General features: G+C 38.3%; 1 long non-coding RNA gene across 1 annotated transcript in view; it reads left to right on the top strand.

The window, feature by feature from the left end:
* LOC141738427 (uncharacterized) overlaps window positions 1–21,262 on the top strand; it is a 235,301-nt gene extending 214,039 nt beyond the window's left edge. The window contains exon 4 of the long non-coding RNA XR_012585389.1: window positions 20,781–21,262. This is a non-coding gene — a long non-coding RNA (uncharacterized LOC141738427). The remainder of the gene's footprint in view (window positions 1–20,780) is intronic.
* Window positions 21,263–21,572: the final 310 nt, after the last annotated feature.

Genomic DNA, 21,572 nt, shown 5'->3' with positions numbered 1-21,572 from the left:
CAAGGAGCAGATTCATACTATGTGGGTAAAATTATCTAACTGTATTGAATGCAATGTACTTTACTATTTGATTAATTACAAAATAATCAAGAAAAATCCAAGAACATTAAACTACTTGAAGACTTTAATTTCTAACCACTGTGATTTTGAGCTAAATAGGAAATGTTTCTCACCATTTGCAGATTGTAATTACCATATTGACATAGTATGAGATTTCCATACTACTGCCATTGGCCTTCATAGGAAAAGCACTCATACTATGTAGAAACTTTCCATTTGTGCAAACTTTCCATTATTTTCATGATGCTTTTGTAGAATAACCGATCCATTCCCTTTTTTCCCAAAGTAATTTTGTTTAAAATTTAAATTCTTTCATCTTATTCATGTACAGAATTTCACACACTAGGTTTTATAAACTCTGCAGCAATGGAAAATATGTTTGTATGTTCTTTATCAAAGGTGTCTCAGTTCTTTGTTGGCCAACAAAGGTGTCCAGTGAAACAAGAATTATCCTCATACCACAGAAATTCTTCTTACTAACTTCTTATTTCTCACTGAAGATATGGATCTTATAGTCTAAAAGCAAAAAAGTAATTTTTAGGCCCCTCCAAAGCCTTTTGAATGATGCATAAAAGATAATCCGCACTTTAAATGATGGCTTAAATTATATCTTCTCTGATATATGCTGTGGAATTTGGGTGTATGATTTGTTTCTACTTTGCACTGGGATAATTGTTAAAAGACCTTGGTTCTTCTTCAGAAAAACACTATTTTTAAACCATTATAACTCCTTAACTGCTGTTCAGAGGAGTTACTTGTGACCACCATAACTTTGCACCGAAAGAGGCAGAGTTCAGCCTGAAGCTTCAAAATACTGACATCAAGGGGAACTCTGACAAGATATGCAATAATAGTAGGATGTCTCTTTCTTTAACCATGAAATAGTCTCTGGTTATTTGGTCGAGACATCAGAACAGAACAACACTGATCAGAAACCTTGTACACTGCTTTGAATCCACTTTCCCCAATGATTTTCTTCTGCTCAGCCTTTCTAAGTGCTTAAATGAACCCATTCTTAAGTTTACATTCATAAGAAAATATCCAGTAATTTTTTAATTTCCAAAGTCCCTGGGTTTGTTTTTTTCTTCCATTTAGGCAATCAGCGCCAACATCTGCAGCCATATGTAATTCCAAAGCATCTTGTCAACACATGAATACATTAAAATTATTGAAGCTTTCATTTTGCCACTGTAATTGCAAGCACAGGTTCAAGAAAGTAGCCTAAGCTGATTGCCACCTGCTGCTGCTTCTCTTATGTCTTTACCACCACCTCAAGCCTTGCGGGAAAAAGAAGTCACCAGAGGTTGTTATCAGCAACTATCATATTCCCATAAAGAAATGACTGAAAATATAGAAAAGAATATTCACAGCAGTCATCTTATTTCATTCATTTCCTAAGAAGACCTCAGAAAGAATATAAACTTTTTTTTAAAAAAAACTTCTTTTTTTCTTAAGGAAGTTTGGTCTAGTCAGGATAATCTATGGTTTGAGGATCAGTAAATCTCAAGTGGTATTACCACTGATTTGCCACATCATTCGGGAATACTGTCTTTGTCTCAGCACTATTGTTTTTCTGATGGAAAGAGAGACTCAATATTTATCAACTTGAAAAATGTGGGGTTGTGAAAACTGCACACTGATTTAATAATAAGAAATACTTCACCGCCTGAAGTACTATACTTATAAGTTTTGTGCATGATATTATCATTACCCTTTTTTGGTTTTACTTCATGGTTACTAATAAATGTATTTTCTAAAGCACAAGCAAAACACAGAAGTTGGCCTTAAAGTGTGTACAGTGGTGCACATGAAATTACAAATAGCTAATCTTCTGAAAAAAAAAAATTACCGATTCTATTAAAAAAAATGAAATGAGACTAAACAATTAACACTTTATTTAAAAGAAGCAATTATAAATATGTATAATTATGCAAACACTTAAAGATAGTCTGCTGTGTAGAAAAATAACACGTAATTTCTGAATGTATAAACTAAACTGATTTTAACTTTAAGACCAAGAACCTTGGTGAAAGGGAAATTTTTAGGTCTCACCTGAAAATTTAAGTCCTTCATCAGGAGTTATTAAGCAAGGCTACCTACATATTTTTCAAGATATAACTGTGACTCATTTATGTTATTGTAAGTTTCCCAAATGCCTTTGTCATACAACATTTTAAAACAAATAGACTGGATTTTTTTTCTCCAGTATATGAATTAGCCCATGGCAACAATTTCATGAAGGTATTATTGTGACGTGGTAGTTATTCAAGAAACAAAAGAGACTGGACATTCATATGGCAAAGAGAATATCAAGAATTAGAACAAGCAGAAGCAAAAAAGCTTTAAGGGTGGCACTGAAGACATAAATGCTAATGCTTAATTGCCTCAGCCAATATGTGACTGATGCCTACGATTTTCTGTAGCATCTGCAGGACTCACATGAGTGGACAGATACAGAATGAAAATACCTATGGTAAACAGATTAATAAAGCACATCAGGTCTATCATGATAGTAAATATTTCAAGGGTTTGAAATGCTGTCTATTCCTTTCTACACATTTAGTCTCATCCCCTGCCCCCGAGTTGAGTAGGACTACTTGTATTCTTGGAGGGAAACATGTATATAAGCATAGCGTTGAAAAGCCTGAGTTTCTTTTCCTAGCGGAAGTAATCAAGTTGACACGTCATGTGTCCCACTCTCTTTGAAGATGCTGATGGTGATGGGTGGAGGCATCTTGTTTTCTTCTTATGGGAGAGGAATAAGAGTAGGAAACAGGAAAAGGAATAGGAAACAGCACTAGATATCTGTAAGATCAGTTTAGTAATTATGGGTTTAACCTGTTGAACACAGGTCATTTGGCCAATTCAGAAGGCTCTGTATTTACAAGACATCATCTCTGAACAAATATAGATAATGAAAATTTCAAGGCTGGGTCTCTCAGTGTGGGGCACAGGACGTGCAAAAAAATCCCATTAGCTACTAATAGGATTTGTGTCCCTGTGTCTCATGCGCCACTTTGAAAATTCACTCTCAGTCATCTGGAAGCAAGGTAATATGCCAGGCATTCAAGATTACATCATTAGAATACATACAAGAAGCTTAATCGGCTATTGTGTACAAAGTATTAAAAGCATAAATAATTGCTTATGGTTAAATATTTCATTTCAGTTTTGGATTTTTCCACTGGACCTCCCTATATGTGATCGCTTAATCCAATAAATTAGTGGGTCTTTACTAATTTGTCATTCAGCTTTACAGTTAGTTGAAAATTGTTTCCAATCTTGAAACTACAAAGTTATCTAAAGATCAAATAATTCCAAGGAACTTTACTCATAAAATGTGAACAGTTCAATTATATTAAAAAAAAAACAACAGCAAAACACACATATGCATGTGAAAACTGTGTATTTACGTATCCTCTTCCAAGAGTGTGTTACGTTAATAGTAGTCCAGATAGGTCTCCATATTTTTAAATCTGTACAATTTCATTCACTTCATCAGATTTTTATTGTGATGTAAATACCTTGTTTCTCTTAGAGACTTTTGGATAAACAAGTCAGTGAAGTATACAATTTGCACTATAATTTTTTCCTAAACTTGAGTGTACTGCTAACTGTAGTAATAGTTCTTATTTTTTGTCTAATATCAGGAAATGAAATTGGAACATGCTGAGCTGGTCCAGAGGAGTATGATGGGTGGAGACAGTCATACCATGACTGACTGACTGAATGAATTCCTATCAATGACTGACTCAAGTCAAAACAATTCATTCCAAGTCTTCTACTTAAATAAACTCCTAGCAGTCTTTTAGCCTCAAAAAATGTAAGTGGACAGCCAGGAGTACTAACTTAATTAACTGTATCAAAAACACTAAATATCTCGACTATAAAGCTGTGAAAGAAAATGATGTCCAGAAGATTCCTTAGAGCACTTTTCTGTTTTCCAGTGGCAAGCTCTTTTCCCCAGTCTTATAAAAAATGTGACATAGTTGGTGAGCCACTCAAGATATAAGTAGCTTCTAATCATGAAAAGATGTCTTTGAATTTATAATCATAACCCTTCATGTGGTTGAGTATGAAGAGTTTATCGACATGTTTTAGTGAGATGAAATAGTGTATTATACTAAATGTTATTATTTCAAATAAGATCACTACATGCATGAAGTAGTGATGAGTAATACCTGAGGAAGCTAAATATTTGAATGCAAAAGATACTGGTTTTGTATTGGGATACTTGATGAGGTTGTCCTTGGAATCAGTGCATGCACTGACAAAATCTTGTTAATCATACTGGAAGTCCTTGTGATAGCATTGCACTGCCTTTCCTCCAAAACATCGCCTGACGCTGTGGTTAGCCTTTGGAAAATAGGCTGAAGCCATTATGAAGACCTCTAATGAACCCAGAAAAATTTTCTCCAGTGAAATAGTAAAGTCCTGATATGTTTGTATTAATGTGTTCTCCCTTTTTGCACAGATCCTTGCCCTCAGAAGTCTAGCTCTGAAAATTAGCAGCCATCTCCACCGAACAACTCTAGCCCTGCCAGGTTGTGTGGCTAGCTAAGCAATCCTCTCCTTTTATGTAGACACCAGGAATAAAGGAAAATCTAATAGCCTTCCAATGGTTTACATGGGAAAAAAAGGAAGATGTCCAGAAGTTCGCCTTTTAAAATGGTAGGCAGATATTTTTCAGAGTTCTTTAAATTTTAAGTAAAACTTAAGTATTACCCCCAACTTCTCCTTTTTTCTTAAAGTGGGGGTCAGCTTAGCCAGACAGTTTGGGTGTGCAGGACATCACTTTTGCTGATGCTTACGGTAACCTCATGAAGTCAGTCCTAGTGAATTCAAGGGGGTTGGGATTATACTGTATCTTGGGCACGTGGCACAGAAATGGCTCTTGCTGCTGACTTGGATGATGTATCTATCTTTCTAGTGTTTGGTTTCTTATGAGGTAGACAAAACCCCAACAGTTAGGCATTTAAGGTCTCTAGACAATGCATGGGAGGACGTAGGGTAATAGAACAGAACTCAAACCACCCCAGAAAACTAAGCAGAGAAGATACAACATCAGATACATGTGCAGACTGCGTGATGTGTGATGCTTGAAGTCTGATGGTTCAAAATTCTAAGCAAAAGGATATGTTTTCAACTCTTCCACTTATTCAGGGCTCTGGAAAGGTACCTCTATCCACCCTCCTGAAAGTAGGGAGACACCTGTTTTCATTCAAAAACTGACTTCTGCAATTGCAATGCAATAGCAGGAGGAAGCAGGGCTGTTTGTAACTCTTCTTTCACAGTCCAACTTTGTGGTTCATGGTCAAGCACATGGAAGGCAGACAGGTTTGATCCCCTTCTTCGCCTGAAGGAGAGTCAGCCAGCAGTGCTCCTGTGTTATTAGGCTAAATAGAGCTACTGCTGGGGTAATGGTGAAAGGAGGAGAGGTGCTGGAGGGGTACACACTCTTTCCTTTCTGTTTAATCTAATCTACCCCACAGAAAATAAGAGTCATGGTGTCAGAAAGCACAGGGCCTGGGAACCCAAGTCTAGCCCATGCTTCAAAGACGGTTCCTAATATTATGTGCAACAGATGGTAAAATGCATTAGCAATCCTGAAAGCGGCTGTCATATTCAAGTTTTGACCTGCTGAGTGCTCTTGCAACTATGATACAGGATCATGCCCCATCTTTGCAGTGCATTTGAATATTCTTATCATGAGACTAAATATGGGTATTCTTTTACATATCAAGGCCCCTTTACAGAGCTCTGAGTAGTGCAACCTTAGTTAAATGGAAAGTGCCCTCAGCTGTTAGCCTTTTCAAAAAGTTTTGCAGACCACCTGAGGCATTTTAAGTGGGAATTATGTAGCCTGAATATTTCATATTACTAATTATCTCCCACAAATCCTTACCGTGTCCTCAGATAGTTAGGTCTGTTGTAATTGCTCCACAGCAATTTACAGAAGGTGAGAGAGTGAGTTCACCTTGTTTCAAAATCCTTTCCCATCACAAATTACTCTTTCATTCTAATAGCAATTTAGACTATTGATGGATAAGTTTTCTTCCTTAACACTTTGCAATAACCCAGTCATTACAGGTCAGGAGCTTCTGCTGAATATAACTATGCATGTATAATGATACAACTGGTGGACTCAAAACCAACAAATAAATGTACTTCGTATAGAGTATAACAGTTCCTTACCTTCCTTCTGAGTTGTGGACACAAAATTTGTTCCCCTGATATGTACTTAATTTTAGATTTTGGTGACAGAGGCTCATTCAATTTAAACCCATTTTTGCCTCTGCTTAGGATTTACAGAACACGGAATTCATAGTAAATGACCTTTTTTCTCCTGTCTCATCAGTGGCTTTCAATAATATTTTTTTGTGCTGTTTATAAGAAGTATGCAGAAGACATGGCACTTGTATTTGGATTCTAATTTGTGGACTGCTTGACAGTCTTCTTTTCCCATAATGTATTCATCGCAAGATATATTGGTTGTGCAATAAAGTATTTTTTAATTGCTAGCTTTAGAAATATTTAAGTACCCAATTATTTTTATCTAAAAGACTATTACGGAAAAAAAGGAAAAGTTAAAAATGGATAGGGCAATGGCTAGACAAGGATTATGAGTTGCACAGCAAGAGCACTGAGCCTTTGATGAAGTGTATAAATAATTAGTAACACACTTTAAGACATCTTTCTCTTGGTTCATAATACCTGTGCTCATTTAATTCCAGCTGAAAATATGCCCATTCATTCGCAGTCAAGGACAGATAAATTGGTGACCAAGTCAACGAGAAAAGTGAGTCATGTTGAAGCACCAAAGCCAAATATTTTTTGCACATAACACAGATCAGACACTCATTCAGAGATTAGGCACCAATACAAATTTATCCTGTCCTAGCAAAAGATCATAGGGAACATGAGACAGACTTGGATGTGGCAGTCTAGTGTCCATAAATGTAGGCATGTGGGTACGTGTTCTGAATATGTGAATGATGCCTAGCATGGACAGAAGATTAATGAAAACAAGTAACACTCCATAAATAGGTTTCCCCATTTTTGCTTTTTTCAAAGTTACATGAATACCCAAGAATCCTTTTTCATTCGTTTTCCACAAACATTTGGTCAGCACAAATGTATCAAATCAATTCAAAATCAATTGGTGTCTTCACTGAACTTCACTAAATTGCATCTTGAAAACTTTCATGACAGTTTTTTCACATTTGAAGAAGTATTTTGACACTGAAAGATGCAGGCAGAGGGCACCTAATGTAAGTTCAATATGACTAAAGATAAATGTCTAAGTTGTCTTAGGTTCTCGAATCGCTTTGAAATTCTGGTCTTGGTGTACGTATACTTCTTACAAGGAGGAACAGAAAAAGATCTCAGGAGATATGACCAGACATCTGTTTACCCATCTCAAACAGTAAATACTAAGGTCATTGGAGAACTGTTCCACATCAGTCCATTGGTTTACAGAATTTCCCAAAATATTAACAAATAAATACAAAGCCAAGGAAGATTGCTTGCTAACTTTGCTCCCTGTTCAAGCAATTTACAGACCACCTCGGAAAAGCTTGTCCCCCCAAAGTTGTTTACAAAAATAATGCAAAATCCATTCCTCTTATCAGTGTATCTCCAGTTTGGACTCTCACACACATAGGTTTTTATATTATATTATGCAAATCGGCATTGCTGTCAGTGCCATCTGTGATATTTGCCACTTAAGTGAATTACTCCAGTTGGGACAAAGTGGCTCCATTAAGAGAAGTCTAAAAGACATCATAGAATTACTTTAATCTCAACAGCATTTTTTTTTTGTCCTAACAATTTTTCTGCATCAACATATATGATAAAAGGTACTGTACTATGGATACCATTAAACAGGCTTACACTTTGGACATTCCTTGTATTTCTAAGTCTATACTATGCTCCTCTCTCTAAGCTAACTGCGTAACTGAACAGCTTTCTGACTCTTTCTACACCATCCCTCTGAAATATAGTCTTTCCTGTCCATCTACACAGATACAATTCTCAGCAGGTTGTCTTCTATCTCGGTTACAAAAACATTCCCTTCTTTGGCCTTGACAAAAACATGAAACAGCAGCCATACCCTTCTCATATTCAAAGAAGACTTCTGCAGAAATGACTGTTCCTCAGAGGACGATGCTAAATATTTGTCTTTCCCTCTATGCTTCTCTACACATCTGCTACAGAGCTGTATAGACCTGACCAAATACCATGTCTTAATGTTCTTAAGTAGGTAAACAAATCTTTCAACCTTCTTCATAGCTACTTTCTTATCTTTCTTGTACTTGACAGTGTTCATATGAATGTCATTACAAGGTCCTTTGTAATATTTTAGGATTTTTTTTTAAAAGGTGTAAATACAGCAAAGCAAGGAGACAGAAGCACATGGAAGTGCTAAGACTTCCTGGTAAGAAGGCTCAGACAACAGGCTTTTGAAGAAGATATGCATCAAATTAACTGTCAGTCAACCATGTAGTAGAGTTGTATGAAGACTTTCACTTTTCCACACCAAAGGAAAAAAAATTATCACTGAAATAACTATTATTTTCCTTTTAAATGTATGTAGAGAAGGAAAGTGCTGTATCACGTTAGTGCAATTAGTTTGGTTTGCTTTTATAAGTAAGGAAGACTTGAACATACCCAGCAGTTGATGTAGACTACATTAGGGCTCATGTTAGAGGACCAAACTGTATCACCTTACCGTTGGCCAAAGCTCAGGGCAATGCCCAAAGTGGTAAGTGTTTGGCCCTTGAAGGTAGTGTGATGTGCGATGTGACTCCATCTTTTCCTTTGAGGGACCAGAAACTCTTTGGCAAAGCTGTCAAAGCTTTTCACTTAGTGATAAACATGGCACTGCTGGTTTTCCCACTGCTCCATACAGCCAGAGCCATCTTGCCGTGTGTCTGTGGCTGGGTGTCAGCAGCCTCCTTTGCCCAGTGATCTTGCATACTGGAGCCCAAGAGCATGACGATACAGAGCCTGCCCATCAGGACTGCTGGCCTCGCAGAGTGACAAAGCACCAATGCAACCATGACTAGTGCTGCCATCAGAGAGGTGACAACCCATTGACCCCTGCACTCAGAAGAACTCAATTCTGCATGTGGTCCATGATTACAGGATGCTGATTTGGCCTTTCCCTTCTGCATGTGCTTACCAAGCAACGCGCATGCTAAACGTGTGCTGGTCAAGGCAAGTTGGACATTTTTCTATGGTTCACACAAAACATTCCGGGCTGAGAGGTGATAATCTTGATCACGGAGCAACAGTGCAACATCCACCAAACTCAAAAAAGAAGCAGAACTTTGCACCAGACTCACTATCTGCAGTCTCCTCAATGGGAGAAATGCAATTGCAACCTCTTCTTGGCTGCATCTCTGCACACCACTGCTACTCTCTTCTCCATCATATGGCATGCTGTAATACGGATTTGCAGTGAGATATCTGGGATTTTTTTTCTGGATTTCATTGGACAGAAAATACTTTGCAACTAATTAAGGGATTATTTTTTATGAAAACTATATACTTCTACACTTGTTTCTAATTGAACATTAACATACTTATCAGTGCTTTCCATCTGAGGTCTCCAGAGATTTTGTCTATACCTAATTAATAAGTTCTCACGAGACCTATGTAGCAGTCCTGAGTCCAGACAGCCAAATTCATTGTGAAATGTTTCTGTAGTTGGGCCTTTGTGGCCCAGAGGTGGGTGATAACTTCCAAGAAGTATCATGGTAACATGTGAACTCTTTAGTGGCTCCAAATTTTCCTGTGATTTATAAATCCCTAGAATGCAGTCTGAAAAATTAAGTATAAATGTAGGAGAATTATTGAGACAATGTACAGAGAAGCTGTATTCTAGGTGTTGATCTGAAATTCCTGCATCACTGAATATTTCAGTGCATGAGCCAGTTGTTTTCTGGACCTGAGCCAGACTTTATCTAGTTCAAGGGCAGTAGAGAGTAACTTTGGTGGTTCTTACTCAGATGGGAGAGTCTGAGGGCAACATAATCAATGAAAGATGGGGAACCGGTTGGGTTCAGGAAGTTGAGTTTTGGTAAGGGAAGATTAAGAAGAACAATGATGTGTGCTACAGTCCTTTAAAAGTCACAAAGTCTGAGACATCTGGGGAGAGAAGAACTGACAGAATGTCTCTATTTTAAATGTTAGACTGATTGAATGTGAAGAAAGTTGACCTAAACTTTGAAAAAAGATACAGTGCCCAGTAGAGAGATTTTAGGATTACAAGAAGACACTACACACTTACCAAGAATAATCAAATAATATAATAAAAATAATAGTTACAGTCTATCAGCTTATGTTTTAAGAGTTTCTGAGTTTATAACCATCTCAGAAGATCTTGGCCAGAGAAAGCTGCAGAGTCCAGAAAGCTCTCTAAGAGGAAGCAGGACTCTTAATCAGATGCAGAGAGTGGAGGTTTGTTTCTCAGCATGATGATTCAAAGGGAGCTTCTGGCTGTGCAATAGTAGGTTAAAGTGGAACTGGCTTGCTCCAGAATGTCATTCTGAGAAACATACATCAAATGCCAACATCTAATTCAAAATCCTATTCGTATTCCTTCTTGACCCAAGAAAATTTTCTGTTCTGTATTGTTCATTTAGGGCTGGTTTTTAACAGTGAGCTTTGGGAGATACTTTCATCAAAGAATAGATTTTTTTACTTAACTAAAATAAGGATATATTTTTACACATTCACCTAAAGACAACCTTTAATGTATTCTAGTGCCCTGAACACATTGTTAAGTTGAACTCACAGAAGATTTGAATTTTAAAGGGAAAAATACTATGTATCCTGATTATTCATGAACGATTAAGGTCAGACACGTCTTTACCATATGTAGAGTTTAGAAAACCTCAAGTATGATTCTATGATTCTACGATTCTACGAAAGTATATAAGGCCATTGGAATTCGATAGATCCCAAGGGTACCAAATAAGGGCACAGCTGTTAAACAAGTATAGTGCCTCTTTAAATTTTTTATATTTTTCTAAATTATCATTTTTGGGAATTTAACACTGTAGAACAAGCAAAGTGGACTTTCCTTGCTATTACCTACAAGCCATTTATTGCTTCTAGAGCCCTAGAAATAAATAAAGGATTCGGGATAAAGAAATTTAATTACTTTACATTGTATACTCATCCAGGATTTTTTCAAAGTATTTGAAGGGAAAATGAAAAAAATAGCCCAATAAAAACAATCAAAATGAGTTTTACCAGTTATGCACACTAAGACTATTTGCTACCTCTGGTAATTTTAAAAAGACAACTCCTAAAAGACAAGTTGTGGAAAAATTCCTATTAAAACTTACCCTTAAACAATGATGATTGCCTGGCTTGTACATGAGTTTTTTCTTGAATTTCATTTTTTGCATTTTACTTTTATAATAAGGAATCTGCTCATTTATATTTCAAGTAAAAGTTGTATTATCCCTATGTAAGGAAAACATACATTTCAGTTTGGAATTTAATTTTAGCACTTTTAGCTGATTTTTTTTTTTCTTTGGAAATATATTTTTATTGCATAAGATAATATATAAGTGGCATAAAACTCCCCCTTTGTTTATATTTATAATATTTACAATACTCGATAAATATTTCAGCTACTTTATAAATGCTTAGTATTGAATGGAATGATTATCTAGCTAGCTGGATACGTAATTAAGATCTCAAGGTCCCTTTTTAAGCTTGAGTATAACAGCCAATGAGAAGTGACATGACTGCTTTGGGATGAGCAAAGCTTTTAAACGTTACCCTTCAACCCACACAGCAGTCACCCTTTCTTCACAAAACTATGTTCTTGTCCATAATTTTAAGGCCCTTTGTAAACTGTGTAAGCAGCAGGACATTTGGTTCAGCAGCAGTGATTTTTCCAGTTAAATGTGTAATTCACCAAATGGAAGGACAGACACCTTGGAGACATCATTATTCTTCACCTATCTGTCATAAACTACAGAGGATCTGACTGGTTCAGTTGCAGTCCTTTTATCTTCAGTCTGATTTCTACAATTTTTTTCGAATAGGTCCACAATATATTCATCACACCATGAACAAGAATTTCAGCCCCAGTATCACCAGTTACATAAGTTCTGAGTTGCGTAAACTAATTTCCCCTGATTTCAGTCATGTGAAGCAGTGGGTGGAAAGGTCACTTTCATTAGTGGGGAGATATGCTGCTGCCCTGGTGGCCAACTGGCTTTGCACCCTTTTAGTTATTGATCTGGGAACGTACAGAAGTAGGCAATGGCTGCAGGGCAAAGCTCAGCTCTCTCTTCTTAAGGGTCTCCTAGGAAAGCTACCAAAGCTTTCTCCTACACTCTGGATCTCTGCTATGGTTAATTAAGGTTACGCAGTTGAAATAACTAAAAGCAAAACATTCGGAATACTAATTCCTCCCGGAAAAAAGCTTTCAGGACAACAAATCCAGGGAAAATTTTCTTGGCATAACAGAAACCCATCAGGTCAAAGTGACTCAACATTTAGTTTTCAGAAAGCAAAACCTTTCTGCAATCAAAGCCAATGAAAATGTTTGATATCCATCCATCTTGTGTACTCCCTGTTCCTGACCTTCAGTGGCTGATTCAGAGCCAGCCTGAGACTGGGAACATAATCCCAATGGAACTGCAGAGACAGTCACCATCATTTCTTCTAGAGGGGTCATCCTAGCCCCTGGGACCTTGCCAGTGAAAATGATTCAGGTAAATCAAAAAGTGAAATTTGGGAACATCTTCAGCATCCAAAGAAAAATAAGTTCATGCCAGAAGCAAACTGTAAAGCATTATCAATTGTGAGAACAGAGGTGCACACTAGTGGTGTAGGGTTTTTTTAAAAGCAGCATAAATATGCATTTCAGAAGTGGGTCTGGGTTGTTAGGCTATCCAAAGCACATGGTCACTACAGAGTGTGAGAGAGAGAAGGAGGGGTGGGGGGAAGGAGGTGATAATGTATTTGGGGAACACTTAGGTAACTTTTGAGTTAGTTTTCTCAGGTCACCTGGTCAGATAACCTGAATACTACGTCCTAGTATGGACACTCAGATTCAACTGCTTTCTCTTGATTGAAGAAAGATGACTGATGCTCCTCCAAGAGAAGGAAAGAAAAAAAGACCATTTGTTGGGAAACTCTATCCTCCCGGTCTAAGTCTCTCACAGGCTGCCTATTCCCTACTCCTGTTGACTATCAGAGTCCACAGCACAATGCAGAAAGGAGACCCGAGCAGGAGAAACAGTGAAGTTTCCTTCACAGTCAGCATGCGGGTCTATGTGCAACAAGCAGCCACAGGCAGCCACTCCCCTGCCTCGGAGGTTTCCATGGCCAGCCTGCAGCAGCCAGTCTTGTTTTAAGGCAGTCTTGGAAAGAAATGTTCTGCTCTCAATCCAGATTCTCGGGTTAGGCTTCCTGCGTGACAAAATGTCGTGTCAAATGATCTATGCCCATTATACACTCTGCTGGCGAGAGCCATTCAAAATTAAAATAAAATAATATGGCAAGTGTCCCAACCTTCAAAATATTCTATTGCTTTCAATTCCACTCTAATTTGGGTAAAAGCACTGTCAGCAGGAAGCCAGGTACCCGCACAAGAAGCAGTGTGGGTATTAACCTATGACTGCTTGCTCCCACAGGATGCCGGGCCATATCACCGCGTTATCAGGTTTATTCCTCTTTCTTTGCTGGCGGAGGAATAAGTGTTTGCTAGTTATCTCGGGAACTATACAGGACCAAACTGAAGGCCAAACAGAAAGAAGCCATTGAAAGCAGTGTCTTAAAACCACTTTGGTTACTCTCTGAAAACAATTACTTGCATTTATTCTTACATTAATAGTTTTAATGCTTTCTATTTTTTGAATAATTCTTTATTATTTCTTCATCCCTTTTCCTGTCCCATATTCCTTCCTTTTCTAATCTTTTATTTTCCACGTTTTATAATTGTAATAGGCCAGCTTGTGGTGGGATAGTTCAAAATGGATAAGCTGATTTTTTTCTTCAGGTTTTCCTTTCATTTATTAGGGAGCCAGACAGTGACTTACACAGGAGCTTTCCAAAATAGGTGCCTTGAGCTGATTAGCACCTTATTCTGCTGTCATACGGTGTCGAGGTTGCATGATATAAAGCAGAGTTTCCACTCGTTCATTTCTGGCTGGGTTTGACAAAAAAGTAATTTTTTCTACAGGGAACCTTTAAGATATATAAAAATTTGTTCCACAGAGAACTGACGATTGCTTTTTAAAGTATTTCTTAAAGCGTCTATTCTTTTTAAAGAGAAACCAATGTCAGAGTTCTGTGAATGAAAGAATGAGCTCTCCAAAATGATTGATGGTGCTGTCTTACTTCTCTTGATTGATTAGTGCTTTGGTTCTGAAACTTTGGCCCACAGACCATCTGTGTCCTGCAGAGGGCTTGCTACAAGAGTCTTTAGAGAGGAGACAGATCCGACCCCATGATGATGGCTTCTCTGCTTGATTCCCACTGTTAAATCATCTTAAAAGCAGTTAAAAATTCATGAAACATTTCACTAATCGGACTTCTTCTAGAAAAGCAATTCTAAGTGGGAAGATTATTTTTGCTTCTGAAGTTGTTCCCCTTTTTAATATACGTAAATAATAATTAGTAACTTATTTATAAAGCCCCATTGGCATGACTGAGGTGCTTGGGGTACTATAGAGCATCATCGAAACAGAATCAAAACAAAATGAACAAAAGTTCACCCTCATTAAAGTCGAGCCAAACACAAGAAGAATTGCAGACAAGATAACAGGATCTGCTTTTCTAATCGAGCAGTGTCGACATTTATATTTTTTAAGTGCTGCTGGGGTTTGGAATACATCAGCATAAGCCTCAAATCATGAGGGGTGAAGTCCTTTTGTTCTTCCATAAACTTATTTTCATTTCACATAGCCTCGTATGATTTCCTATTTCAGACATTAAGCGTAAGCCACCAAGGCTGTCAGGTATTCTGCGCTGCCGAGGCTCTGCATGGTGCCCCATACTGCCTTCCCCAAATAAACAGGCAGAAAAACAGATGTTCCAGGAGCTGTGCAGTAAATGTTTCAACTCTGACCCACTATGTTTTGGGGGAAGTTATAAAGCAAGGAATTGGGCATTCCTTACCCTTTTGCAAATGAGGCCTGTGGGGCAAAGTTCCCTACTTGCCAGCTCTTTCAGCAGGGGAAAATCAAATTGATATAAAGATCACTTTTACAGATAGCTGCAACTGTATGAATTTCAATACCACCTGTCCCAAAACAAGGCAAAAAGACCTAGAAATTAACAGATGTATTTAATCACTGGAATGCACTTACAGGAGCAATTTTTAAAGTTCCATCTGATTCATACTGCAGGCAAACATCAGTTACTTTTTTCTGCAGTATCACCAGGTACCAGTTCCACAGTACAAACTTTTAAATATGTAAGCTGGTTGTACAAAACAAGTGAATTTGCACTCCCTCTCCGTCAGGCACCAGCAAAACTGTCACTCTTTACAAATAGGTTAAATAGGTTATGGGAGATAAATACAGGAGGAAAAAATAATGGAAAATATATAGTGAATGTGAGGCTGTCATTAGCAGCAGCTGTTTCTGATAAGGTTCAGCTCTTAAACTATTGAAACAGGGAAAACAGATTAAAGCTGTTGCTTTGATGCCTTAATACAGTATCTATTTAATTTGAGATTACATAGTTCATGAGGCATAAATCCCCAAATATTTTTGTAAAACCCTTTAACAGCCTTCAAAAATATCACAGCGTAATTTGTAGAATTCTCTCTCATGAGTCTGGTTTTAGAAATACACCGATGCATAGATGATTTGAGCAAGCAAAGAGCTGAGCCTGATTTTGGATTTATATCTCGAGGTGCAATGTTCGCACTGTGCAATAAGTTTCAAGGAAGCTCAGCTGGAACTGAGGACAAGTATTAATGGTGGAAGTTCAAAGGCATGGGTGGGAAGAGCAAGGATGGATAGGCACAGGCTCCACTAACGTGCAGCGAGACTGATGAGGGGAAGTGTGCTCCTCTCCTTCTGTACATTGAAAACATCTATCCCAATATATCATCTGACTAATTAAAAAGTGCTTCACTCAGAGGAGTCCGCATCAGAACGGACTTGACTGTAGAGGCCAGATCCAGTGTCCATTAAAATCCCATGAGAAGGCACTGTAGAATAATTTTGGCTTTTACACTATAGCCATCATTGTTACAATGCAGATATTACATTCACCCCCAGCTACATAAATGCCAGGAGACACAGACCCAAGGCAGGAGAGCACTGTTTTCTTGATCTACCTTCCTGAATTTCATTTTTCTTCCCAAGAAAAGTGATGCTGAGCATTTCACAGCATTCATCCTTTTGAAAAAAATAAAAGCCTTGTAAAAACACCTCTTATACTATGCTTTGTGGCTGGCATTGCTGGGGTACAGTCTGACCTCTGATGCCTGGGCATGTTGCAGTTCTGGCCTATATCTGAGAACATTTAGCCGTATGGGAGGAAAATAAGAAGAATTCTTTTGAATTTCCTATTAGTTTATATAACTACTTCCCACAAGCAGGAAAAGAAAATGTAATATCAGCATAGTTCACATATAAGTAAGTAAAAAACCATGGAAAAGTAGGAAAAGTTAGTCAATGACAGCCTAAAGCTTATGGTCAAATATTTATTTTTCCTAAAATCTGTTTTTGCCACCCTTTATTGCTTATGGTTTTCTCCAGAAATGAGAAAAAAAAAAGCAGCTGTTTACTTTGTTGTAATTTATTACAATGCCAACATGACATGAAACATTACAAGCTCAATTGCTAATCACCTTTTTCTTTTTCCTCTGGTTGTTTTTTACCTTTCAGAACCCCTTGCCTGAGTAAAAAAATTGTTTGTCATTAACCTCTGACAGCTTTGAAAATTGTCTTTGGACTTACACACAACAAAGCAATTTTCTATGTCCAATCATCTAGCATGAGTTCAAATCTAGGAAGTCAAAGTCTGTAGTTTACATAGAGTAAATTTAAACAAAGATCTAGGGGTTCTACACATTGTACTGTACAATGTTCAACTCTTTCTTGTGTGAAATGAGTTTGTGCAAGTCTGGTTCATTGCACAAGGCTATTCAGTTTTGTTAGTCCCTTGAATTAGTTTCTAAGTCAGCAACGCAATAAGAACATTTAAAAAAAACCAACAAACAAAAAAACAAACAGAAAACCAACCCTAAACCCTAAAAATCTACCTCCTTGTTATGCAAGCCTTCCTGCTCACACACTTCTACTTGAACACCCCCTTTGAAGAACAGAAATGGGATTGCTGAAAGCTAAGTACATGAAAAAGAAGAAGCAAGGCTAATGATTGTTTTGCCCAGTGGAAAACTCTCCAAGTTGTGTTATTTCAGCTCCTATAAATATCCAAATAGAATTTTCATGCTGCATTGGAAAATTCCACAGCAGCGATGCACAGTCTATTTTATAAGTAATTTGTTCTCCCCCCTTTCTTTTATGCTTGGTCATTTCTTCTGTACAAACATGATACACAGTTTACCAAAACATTTGCTAATTGTCTGAGAGAATCAAACAGTTGTAAAACCTGCATCGCAATAAATCTCAGGGCAATACTGAATTTTGCCCTGCTCATGATCATTTTTAATGCTGCTTGTATATTCGTAAGTCACAGACAGCCAACAGGATGTACCAGACAAATGTAAAGCCATTTTTTCCTTACACTGCGTTATTGAAATCAGTGGAGCATAAGGACAAGTGAAAACAGAGAAAAAAAGATAATTCCTTCCCATTTCCATAGCAGCATCAAGCTGCCGTTGTATGTTTGTTTTTAAAACATGCAATAAGTCTGGCTGGCTACTTTGTTTATAAGTGCATTTGCATGCTTTTCTATGTTTAATACAATTTAGGAAAAAAACAGAGAGACTAATTAGATGCCTTCCGCTTGAAGCACTAAAAGAATAATCCTCTGGCCCCAATAAGGTATCACAAAAAGATAAAACTTGGGAGAAGGTCTCCCTATGGGCTACCTTGGCACAGTCAGCTGCATCTGCACTTTCATCCACACCCTCCCCACATGCATTTCACCAAGCAGACACCTACCACTGACAAACAGAGAACAGCAGACACAGGGGTACATCTGAAACTCCTGCCTCCCATTTAGAATTGAATCACTTCCATCCAGCTGGGACACAGACCATTCGGTTGTCTTCTGAGGCCAGACATCAAACTAAGCAGAACAGATCTTTTTAAAACACAAGTTTCCTGGGGCATAACGATGCCTGTCTTGGAGTTTAGGCCAGGGCTAGGACGTTTTCTAAGGAAGAGGAGATTCAAAGTATACAGCTCCCGTTGTAGGATGAATCCATCCTATTTGATATCTGAGTATTGAATATCTCAATTACCTTGCAGCTAGAAGTTTGCAAGTTGTTTCTAGTTGATGCCAAACTGAAAGCTGTTACTGCTTCTAAAGAGGTGCTAGGCACCAGCCTGGATTCATTTGCCTTTAGATAACGTGTCTTTGTCCGCTAAGGTGGAATCCTACACAAAGGATTTATGAGATGCTGAGGATTAAAATTGCTGAGGATTGAAACAGATCAGTGCTAAAATTGAACCCATTTTAAAAGGAGTCTCCACCTGTCCTACTTTCAGCATGAAGCAGATAATAAAATCAAGGTGTGTCATTTAGCATTTCTGTGCCTGTGCTTCCCCACAGAGGATGACAGCCAAAATCTTCAGCCGCAGTGGTACAGCACAGGTTGTGCAGCCTCTCCTTGCCAGGCTTCAGGGGAACTTCTCAAGGTGACTGCCCTCATCTGTACAGCCGGGGTTTTCACAATCAGGCTCCTGGAATGACAGCCAACATACTACTGTCAGTGCAATATATTAAAATGCTGATGCTGCAGAAAGAAATAAGGGTTCTGGATTCATAGACTCATTCAAAAGCAATATAAAATAAGTAGGGAAAATGACTACGTGGTACGGAAGCACAGTGGTGCCCATACTGAGAAAAGAGAGAGACTGTTTCTTTGTACTGATTTAGAGGGGGGCTGCCAAGGCACATCCAGTAAATCACTATTGTTCAGAGCCATCTGAACAAGGATCTCTAAAAGCTGCGTTTGATACACAGGAGAAACACTCAACTGATTGTTACACAATAATAATTGACTGCAGAGGAATGGACTTTGTATGGAAGCTGGGACTGTATTTTGAGTCGGGGAAAGCTTTTTACACCGTACAGCAAAGCCTCAGGCTTTACTCCATTGGAATTCACTTTTCCAGATGTCTCAGAATGCTGCCTGTCCTCGCAGCCTCTTCTGGGGGCAGGCAACGGGCTGCGGTGCCGCAGAGATGCACAACTCCAAAGGTTCATAAGAAACACGTCTGGGAGGAGAGGCAGATTCTACTCAAGAGCCAAGAGAGATGTTGTGCCAGTGGAAGTAAGGAGGGAGCATGTGCAAAGCAGCTGAAACAATTGCATTTTTGTGCTTTGTTGTTAACTTGGTGTTAAATTCAAACACACGGCATTATTTTTAGCACTTAGAAAACCCGAGCGAAACGCTCCAGGCAGCTGCTATCTCTTCTGTCTTGAGTAAACATTTGTTTTTGTCAGTTTGATGCTTAATCCTTAAAATGTAGAACTTCTTTTCCTTTTCCCCTTTTCCTTTTCCTTTCCCTCTTCCTTATTCTTTTCCATCTTTCTGTAGCCTGCAGTTTTTAAGGGAAGGAGCTACCCTTGAACCATTTCCCAATTCAAAGGTGTCTCTTTGAGACAACCAAATGTTTGCTGCACCTGATTCTCTGTCTGGAAGCTGAGCTGGATTTGCTTTCTGCAGACAAATATTCCTCACAGGAGAAAAAAAGACAGGGAGAGGAGAGGGGAGGTCATGCACGGAGTTTTAATTTTGTTTGCCTCCTACTCCTCACGCTGAGAGCTGCTCAGTCCTAATAGCTACAGCCTTTTGAGGATGCAGTAATTTATTTGCCCCTTGATGCAAAGGTGAAAGAAGAGGAAACATGACTTATTTGTATGTTGTTCACGTTTGGCTCCTTACTGGCCTATTCTAAATAATGTAAAATGAGTCAGTTGATTATGGAGCAGACCATAGAGGTTGTTGTGGGTGGTGTCACATACCCAGCTTTCGGGGACACAGTGTCATCCAAGGCCCATTCTGGATTGTTGCCACAACACTGCCATGGGTTGACACTGAGGAAATCAAAGAAAGAATTTCCTTCACTGGAACTGATGAGGGCCACTTAGAAACACATCTACAAGGACTGGTGAGGAGAATGCAGATGATAAAATGTATGTCCTCCTGGAGGTCAGATACGTGGACTGTGTAACCTGATGGACTTCAGGATAGATGACATTCTGGTATGCCACTAGTTAGATAACTTGTGTACAGCTAAGCTTTTCCGTCCATTTATTTGCATGAGGTGGTGAAGTTTAGGACATGGGATGTTTCTGATGTTTCTCACACCAGTGAGTTAGAAACCTCCTTACATCTCAGGGTGGCATATCTCTTGAGGGGACACAGAACATGGCTGCAAATAAAAGAGGTTTTTGCAACTACTCCTTCTCATCCTGAAAAAAAACAAAAAGCAAAACCAACCAAAAAGACAAAAACATAAAAAAAAAAAAGTGGAGAGCATTCAAATGGTTGTGGTCTGGGTGGAATTTATGATCTGTCCTTCATTTTTCAGCCTACTAGAGCCAGACAGAGTATGTTGCTGGAACAACATGTCCACAAAGAACTGCTGACCTCATCGGTAAGTAGCAAGTTCATTAAGGTGCACATGCCTTCCTTTTCTGGGACAGTACAATGTGCTGCTGACTCATCTGGGCTGCACCCTTATGGCACAGTCTAACCCCAGATTATTAAGAATGATCCAGATTCTGACACTCTGGCATCTCCTGATTAACTTCTTACTCCGCAAGCGATTTTCTTTAGTTTCGGTGGGGCTGCATCTGCGAACTAATTTTCAGTATAAGGATGAGAGAATCATGCCTTGTAACTCTAACCATGGTTCCAATACAACCAGGTAGGAATTAGAACAGCAGAAGGAACGGAAATAAACTTGATCTGGGTTCAGACTGGGCTAGTGAAAAAGGAAAAAAAAAGAATGAAATCACAATTCTTACTTATATATATAGCACCTGTTTTGACAAATTTTGTATGCCTATATTTTCTGAATTAGCATGCTTCCAAAGTACCACTTTTCACAGAACATAAATGACAGCATTGACAAAAAAATAATACAGGCTGTTACTATATATGTTTATAATCTTTAAGCTTTGCAAGCAAAGAGTTGTCGAATTCATCCAGTAGTTCTTAACCTAAGCAAACTTGCTTAGTCTTAGCTCTGTGAGTTAACTCTTTCAGCAATAGTACAGGACACAAATATTTTCTCATTGAGGCTCAAATGGTTGCGATCAGCAGTACTAGTAGGGTACTCCAGAGGTTGATACTGGGTCCAATACATTAAGATTTTCAT

The sequence above is a fragment of the Larus michahellis genome, chromosome 2, assembly GCF_964199755.1.
Source record: "Larus michahellis chromosome 2, bLarMic1.1, whole genome shotgun sequence".
Lineage (NCBI taxonomy): Eukaryota > Metazoa > Chordata > Aves > Charadriiformes > Laridae > Larus > Larus michahellis.
The sequence above is the reverse complement of the archived record's forward strand: the minus strand, read 5'-3'. Positions and strand labels throughout refer to the sequence as shown.